General features: G+C 41.6%; 1 pseudogene; it reads left to right on the forward strand.

The window, feature by feature from the left end:
- The first annotated feature begins 3,708 nt into the window (after nt 1–3,708).
- On the forward strand, nt 3,709–7,264 carry LOC101719760 (wings apart-like protein homolog pseudogene; annotated as a pseudogene).
- Nucleotides 7,265–8,835: the final 1,571 nt, after the last annotated feature.

The raw sequence follows: 8,835 nt of genomic DNA on the forward strand, positions 1-8,835 counted from the left end.
TTCCATTTGTTTTCTTTTCTCATAATTTTTCCTTTCCCTTCTTTCCTTTCCCCTCCCTCTCCCTTCACCCCTTCATCTTTGGACCATTTTTCCTATTTCAAATTATCAATTATTCATTTTAATCATTTTAACCCTTGTTTACTTTCAAGTTTTTGGCTTTCACTTTCTCCTTTCATTTGAACCTCTATTCTTATTTAAGTATCCCATTCAGGGCATTATTTTTAGTTCATCATGTGATTGTCTCTCAAACCACATGTTTCATCAAAGTTTTTGATCCAATTCCTTTCCAAGATTCTGATTATCACTAATATCCCACTACTGTTCACAGGCTGTGACCCACAATTACTTACTTAAAGGAGAAATTAGTCAGACATGTATCTGAATGATGAGTCCTGGTGTTTATGACATCAAATATTTATGAAGACAAAGGCCTCCTCTGGATCAACCATGTGGGTGTTTTAATTGTTTTTTATGATGACAGGAGGTAGATTATTAGAAAAGATTATAATCAGGTTGCAAATCTTCAGTGAATGTGGATGAATGCCTAGGAGTTCTTCAGAGAACACTGATGAAGAAGCAGGTAAATGCAATGGCTGGACACTCAAAGGAGGATTCTTCTCCTGAGGGAGCTGAAAGGAAAGAATATTCATCTACACAAGGCAATGAGGTACTCTCAGGACTTGGGACTTGGAAAAAACAGCCTCTGCTTGAGATCTGTTTGAGCCTGAGTAACATTTCTCAAACTTTCTAGAGTATCTGTTGAACATATGATACTCTATAGTTATATAGAGTATAAACTCTACATTAGCAGATGAAGGGAAACTTCTCAAAATGTTTGAGAAATATTGCTGTTAGGAAAACAAATGCAAATCAGAAGGGTATGAAGAAGAAATGTTTTGTGAGTATGCTGAGAATATAACAGGTACTTAGCTGCTGAGCCTGCAGACGTCCAATGGTTAACTAAAAATAAGACAAACTTTGGCATCTCTGCTTTCACTTTGTATATGCCCTTTATTACTCTAAAATGTTGATCATATCCCTGATCAGCTCTGCACGTAGGCATGTTAATCACTTAAATAGTATATTACAAGGTTTGTTAGCCCCAAATTTATGTAGCCTATCTCTTCTCCCTTCAAGATTAAGGACTTGAAAATAAGAGTAACGAAATTAATTTTTTAGAATTTTCAGGGGTATCCAGTTTCCAGCTCTTATAAAGTCTGGTTCTAGATCCCCTGGACTGATGCCTGGAAGTATAAAATCATTGTCTAAATCTGCATTCACCTAAGATTCCAAGAAGAGTTGAGAGAGCCTCACAGACTACTTATGAGGAAGTCATTCTCAAAACAGAAGTAACTATCCCATGCAGGGAACTGAGGCTGCCATGTTAGGCAGGAATTTTCATCTCCTGATGAGGACCAAATTGACCCTTTAAATGATGGTGGCTGTACAACTACTTCAGAGAACCAGTCCTGTGTTACCCATGAACAAGATCACAGCTTGACCAGGATTATTTACCCTGCCAGCTATGCAGACTCACAAGCTATGTAAAACTCCTTTGTTGCTCTTTTCTAAATAAACCCCCAAAGCTTCTGCCAATCTCAAAGACAGATCTTGAACCTCTTTATTTGTACTCCCCAGGATAGTCATGCAGATTAAAGCTCTGTTCCTCACCTTTACCACTTCTTATCTCCTTAACTAGTGTTATGTGTTATGGAAAGGGTGGCCAGAATGGTCTGTCTGTTAGGACCCCTAGTGCTGGAACTTTTGCCAGAAAATTGCATTAACAAGAATAGAAGGATGTTTCCTCAATAAAGCAAGGAAATTTCAAAAGAGTTTAAGAAACAAAGTAAAAAGAAAGAACTGAGCTGAAAGATATATAGAGAATTATGGCAGTAGCAATAATAAAAAGGGAGTTGAAATATAACTTAGCAATATCTTTGTTATGGTTTATATCTAGAGGTACTCAAGAGCTTCATTTGCTCATAGGCATGGCCTGGAAGTTTTATCTTTCTTTACAGAACCTCCTTTGACTCTCTCTGCCTCCTGTCCACCATGCCATTCTGAGCAGATCTTCTCTGCCATGTCCCTCTCCTATGTTGTCCTGCCTTGGAGCCAGCCAACTGTGGACTGAAATGTGAGCAAAAATATTATAGGCAGCTAAATTAGATAGAAACTAATATATAGTTAGACAGAGACTGGGCTCTCAAGGAAATCAGTAGAAAAAGATACCAAAATTGTGGCTGTAGGTGTGTCTGAAGAAGACAAGACCCTAAGAAAAAGTCACAATAGCCAGACTTGCATACTTCCCTAAGGGATAAGCAGAACTTGAGACAATATTATAATTAGTACCACACAGTCCATTAAGTCCAGACATGAATCAGACACCAGATGGGTGACCAGAGTACCTATTCCCAAGCTTTCTCCAAAAAGTTCCTGTTTTAGAAGTCATAGATAAGCCAAGGTTAATGATGTTAGCCATATACCCTTGGAACATGCTCCTCTTACTGGATCAATATCAGCTAAGCTCCTATATACCTAATCTTATTGGTTGATTTTAGTTTGACCCATGTTGTACTCACATTGTGACTTTGTGTAAAAATTGCCCCCAACAAAGAGCTTTGGTGACAACTCACTTGGGACACCTCCTGTCCCTCAGGAGCTATTCCTATTCCCCAATAAAACTTTCTTAATCTTAACCTCTTTTGTCCTTTGGAATTTATTCTTTGATTTCAGGGGACATGACATCTGACAGGTTGGAGTTATATTCCTCCTATATCATAAACAAACATTTTCTCCTTTAAGTTGCAGATGTTGAGTGTTGTGTCTCAGAAAGGAAGAAAGTGACTAAGAGAGATTTTGGTGCCAGAAGTGGGGTTGTTTCTCTGATGCTCTCTGACCATGGAATTCAGAACCCTTTCAAACTGATCCATGGAAGGAATTTGGAAAGGTATGGAAATGCCAGCTAAACCAGCAGCCCTAGAATGCTGGGAGCCAAGCTTCAGTAATGTAGCTGGTAAAGCTACAAGGGGTTTCAGTTGGTCAAAAGCACTCCATTCAGGTAAATCCAGATGACGTGTGGTGGAAAATTTAACATTTTGTTCATGTCCTGAGACTCTGTGGGAAAGTGAGATTAAGGGTGGCAGACTAATTAATCTGGTTGAGGAAATTTCAAGGCAGCCCAAAATTGAAGCTGTAGCATGGATACTGCTTGCTGTTTTTAGCCAGATTTGTACTGAAAAATCAGGAGCAAAAAGCCTGTTTGAAAATGTTTCACTTTCCACAAGGAAAAAAAAAAGAGGTGGTAAAATTGGAGCAAAGGAGAGTTTGATTGCTGAAAAAAAATAGCATTAAAAAGAAATCAAGTACTTTATTTGCAACAGGACAATAAGAAAATGGCTTGGGGCAGAAGAAGAGGCTCAAGAGGTGGAGGTGGCCCAGCAGGGGCACATAGAGGGCTACCCAGGTCTGGTAGGCAGGGAGGCCTAGGCCCAGCTGGGCCAGTGGGGCTCGCAGCGGGGAGGGAAGTTGAGAGGCCACTGCTCCACTCCTCCCCCTTGGCTGGGCTTCATATTTACCTGAGCGCGGAGTCACGGGCGGTAATGGTGGCAAAGCCCCTGGCCAGCCCTGTGCTTCTGCACCCTCCCTCTTGCCTGCTAGGCCTAGGCCAGCACTCCTGCCAGTGCCCAGAGAAATATGAAATAGGTGTCAAAATGACATCCAGATTTGGGAAAACATACAGTAGGAAAGGAGGCAATGGCAGTTCAAAATTTGACGAAGTCTTTTCCAACAAACAGACCACCCTTACCACAAAATGGGGAGAGACCACGTTTATGGCTAAATTAGGGCAGAAGAGGCCCAATTTCAAACCAGACATCCAAGAAATTCTGAAGAAATCTAAAATAGAAGAGGAAAATACTGGCGACTCCTTGGATTCGATAGTGATGATGAATCTCTACCAGTTTCTTCAAAGAATTTAGCTGAGGGTAAGGGCTCCTACTCAGTCAAGTGAAGCAGTGCTGCTGGAGGAAGTCACTTCAGTACTTGCAGCTAACACCGGCCTGTGGTGGGGGAAGATGGCAGAGGGTCTGCTTCAGGCTCACCTTTGGAGGCTGCTCTGCCTGGGAAAGAGAGGGCCACAGACAGACTCCTGGAAGATGAGGTGAGCAGAAGTGGCTGCACTAAATTAAAGGCCATGGATAAAGCAGAGAAGTTTAGTGAAAACATGAAAAGAATAGTCACCATTTTCACAAAAATGCTGACGACAGTACTAAGAAACCCAATGCAGAAACCATAGTGCCTTCTGGATAGAAAGCTGATGAAATCAAGGAAACAAATGATACTTGGAACTCCCAGTTTGGGAAACAGTCATAGTCCCTATCTGAAACATCTCCAGTCAAGGGATCTGTGAGAACTGGTTTGTATGAGTGGGATAATGATTTTGAAGATATCAGGTCAGAAGATATTTTAGGTTTGGATAATGATCCTCTTTTGGAGATGAAGGATGAGGATTTAAAAACTCATTTGGAAAATCTAGATGAAGCCATTGAGGAAGACATGGTTCAAAGTGTTCTTAGGCCCAGCAACTGTAGGACGTAATGTAGGGCCAACAAGGCAAAAGCCTCCCAAGGACCATCCAGTTTTGATAATCTAATGGACAGCACCAATCAGGCCTTAGCCAAAACAGTGAGTCTAGTAAAGATGGCCTGAGTCAGGCAAAGAAGGGCAGTGTAGGCTGTGGGACCAGTCTTAGAGGGACAGTTGGCCTGACTAGAGATTATACTGTGTTACATCCATCTTGCTTGTCAGTCCATCCAGGACAACATGGAGTGAAGCATGGATGAGTTCACAGCATCCACTCCTGCAGACCTGGGAGAAGCTGGTGGCCTCAGAAAAAAGGCCAATATCGCAACTGCTAAGACCACTACTAGATTCCGACCTACTAATGTTAAATCCAAAAAGGATGTTAAGCTTGAATTTTTTGGTTTTGAAGATCATGATGAGACAAGAGGTGATGAAAGAGGCTCTGGAAGTTCTAATTACAAAATAAAGTGTTTTGGTTTTGATGATCTTAGTGAAAGTGAAGATGATGACAATGATGACTGTCAAGTGGAAGGAAAGGCCAACAAAAAAAGAACTAAAACAGCTCCATCACACTCCTTGCAGCCTCCCCCAGAAAGCAATGATAATTCCCAGGACAGTCAGTGTAGTGCTAGTAACACAGAAAACTTGGATTTTGCAGAGGACTTGCCTGGTGTGCCTGAAATTGTGCAGAAGCCCATAAGTAAACAAGGAGATAAATCAAAGGAAAATACCAGAAAGATTTTTAGTGGCCCTAAATGGTCACCTACAAAAGCCGTGTGTAATGCTAGACATTAGAACCATCCAGACTCAGAAGAACTACCTGGGCCACCAGTTGTAAAACCTCAGAATGTCACAGTGAGGCTATCTTCAAAGGAACCAAATCAAAAAGATGATGGAATTTTTAAGGCTCCCACACCACCACTCAAAGTGATAAAAACTGTGACACTACCTACTCAGCCCTACCAAGATATAGTTATTGCCCTGAAATGCAGAAAAGAAGACAAAGAATTATATACCATTGTTCAGCACGTGAAGCACTTCGACAATGTGGTGGAATTTGGTGAGAATCAAGAGTTCACTAATGACACTGAGTACTCGTGAAGTGGCTTAAAGAGCACTCAGCCTCTGAACACACGTTGCCTTAGTGTTATTAGCTTGGCTACTAAATGTGCCATGCCCAGCTGCCAAATGTACCTGAGAGCACATGGAATGGATGCAATGGTCTTTAAAACTTTGGATGATTCCCAGCACCACCGGAACCTGTCCCTCTGTACAGCTGCCCTCATGTACATCCTGAGTCAGGACCACTTGAATGTGCATCTTGACAGAGCTAGCTTAGATCTCATGATCTGACTTCTGGAGCTGGAACAGGACGCATCATCAGCTAAGCTGCTGAATGAGAAGACATGAACAAAATTAAAGAGAAAATCTGGAGACTCTGTGAAACTGTACACAATAAGCATCTTGATCTAGAAAACATAATAACTGGGCATTTACTGATGGAGATGTTGCTGTCCCTTCTAAACGAGCAGGAGACTGGTTTAAAGAAGTACTCCAGCTTTGGGGCAGTCTGGATCATATTGTAGATAAAGTCAAAGAGTGTGTGGATCATTTAAGTAGAGATGAGGATGAAGAAAAATTGGTAACCTCGTTATGGGGAGCAGAGAGATGTTTACGAGTTTTAGAAAGTGTAACAGTGCATAATCCAGAGAATCAAAGCTTACTTGATAGCATATAGAGATTCACAACTCATTATTTCATCAGCTAAAGCACTACAGATTGTGAGGAACTGATCCAGCAGTATAATCATGCTGAGAACAGCATCTGCGTGGCCGACAGCAAGCCTCTGCCTCCCCAGAATGTGACTTGCCACATGGGCAAGGAGGTGGAGGACTGCATATGGGCCATCACTGGGGTGCTGCTCAACCTCACCAACGACAATGAGTGGGGCAGCACCAAAACAGGGGAACAGAATGGCCTCATTGGCATAGCCATGAACCGTGTGCTGTGAGTCCTGAAGTACCTACTTCAGGAGCAGAGATTCGACCTTCAGATGCTGGGCTTGAGTCTACTGATAAATCTAGTGGAGTACAGCGCTCAGAACTGGCACTGCCTCGTCAACATGGAAACGTCGTGTTCCTTTGATTCTTCTTTCTGCAGCAGAGAGGAAAATGATAGCTTAAAGGTAGCTGGGCAAGTTCATGCCGTGCAGGCTTTAGTGCAGCTATTCCTTGAGTGAGAGCGAGCACCCAATTGGCAGAAAGTAAAACAGATGAGTTGATCAAAGATGCACCCACCACTCAGCATGCTAAGAGTGGACAGTGGTGAGAGACCAGTGGGGAAATACAGTGGGTGTCAACTGAGAAGACAGACAGTGCAGAAGAGAAACACAAGAAGGAGGAGGACGATGAAGAACTTGACCTCAATAAAGCCCTGCAGCATGCTGGCAAGCACATGGAGGACTGCGTCATGGCCCCCTACACAGCGCTACTTCTCGGCTGTCTCTGCCAGGAAAGCCCAATCAATGTCACCCCTGTGCGGGAATACCTGCCAGAAGGAGACTTCTCCATAATGACAGAGATGCTCAAAATATTCCTAAGCTTCATGAATCTTACTTGTGCTGTTGGGATGACAGGCCAGAAGTCCATTTCCAGAGTGACTTGAGTATTTGGAACACTGCTAGCTGCTTTACCTTTGCTTCAGGTGCTCAGGAATGCTGGAGCTACCCTTAGACAAACAAAAATCATGAGAGATCCTTGAAGAGAAATCAAGAGCATTCATCAGGATTTTACAACCACCTGATTTCTTCATCATGCATTCTGCATTTTCTCAGTGACAGTTACTTCGTCAATCTGCAACTATCAAAAATGAGGGAAAAGGTTCAGGCTGCTCACAACCTATGCAGTACTGAAAGACACTTCCTGGCAGAGTCTACCCCTTCTCCCTTGTCCTTGCTTCACTCCAGGCAGGTTTCAGGGGTGACTTTGTGCTGCTGTTAGTGCAACTCCTATGTGTGGAGCCACTGTTGTCACGCTGGCTAAGGCAGGGCAGCTTAGCAATGAGGCGTCGTAGGTTCTAAGCTCATTTAAAATAGCAGCTTTGTTCCTTTTTCAGGTCCATTGGCTTTTGCTTTTTTGTTGAATGATTCCAATCATAAATAAAGCCTTTAATAATTTTGTGAATTTTTGGTTGTTGTTCCCTGAACTACTGTCTATATTTAAAATTAGATGGAATCCAAAGACACAAGGGATTAATAGTATATTTTTTTTATTCTTGATTAGGTTTGGGTGTTGAACTGTTTTTCTCTTTTGAGACCATGACCATATTCAATATCATACCGTAATGTGTCATAGCTGTAGATGCAAGAAAACAAATAGCAGTTGGAGGGACTATTCTGTAAGATGATATGCTCTGTTTTAATGGATTAGCAAAATAGACAAACACAGGGTAGTTTACACTTAATGCTAGGGAGGCTCTTGAGACAGTGTGAGGTTTTGAGAGAGGACCTCTAGATATATTTTCTGATGTTCAGTACAATAAATGTAAGGAAGCTAAAACACCAATGTGGAATTCACGTTTCCAGATAACATATATATTCTTCTGTAGTGACAGGATCAATTGCATAAACGCAAAGCCTTAAAATTGCTGACTTAGAGAAGATCTTTTTTTTTTATGTATAACAGATGTTGTTTGGAAAACAGTTGTGGATCACACAGAACCATTTTTTGTGAATTTAATTTCACAGCATTGCAAATTTTTCTTGTATTGTTCAGACCACTGGTTACACTTTCCTTCTTTTTAATTGATTGGGCCTGAGGACAGGCTTTCCAGAGATCTCTTTCATTAATACTTTTAATTACCTTTCAGTGGTGACATCATGTTTCTCCATTGGATTTGTAAAACTTGAAGCTATAAAATATTAGTTTGGTGTGTATTGGGGAAAATAGCTAAAAGACTAATTTTTACCCATTTAGACTTTGTAATATTTCCTTGTATAAAGTGACAAACTGGGGCTCTTGTATCAGTGCCAGCTGTAATGTTTTTTAACACAGTGGCTGCCTTCTACTGTCTTCCTATTTTTGATAATGCAGATTGTTGGGAACTCTATAAGGAAGTAACTGATTCCAGGCAAACAGTTTTCTTCTTCCTTCTGCCCTCCGGAGCCCTACCCATCACCTTCGAGAACATAGTACACCAGTGTAACATGGGAAAGTGGTATTGGTATTTGCCCTGAGTAGAAATGCTAACTTAGCA

Source organism: Heterocephalus glaber, unplaced genomic scaffold (genome assembly GCF_053883595.1).
Source record: "Heterocephalus glaber isolate CG9 unplaced genomic scaffold, H.glaber_assembly_v1.0 deba00000331, whole genome shotgun sequence".
NCBI classification, from domain to species: Eukaryota; Metazoa; Chordata; class Mammalia; order Rodentia; family Bathyergidae; genus Heterocephalus; species Heterocephalus glaber.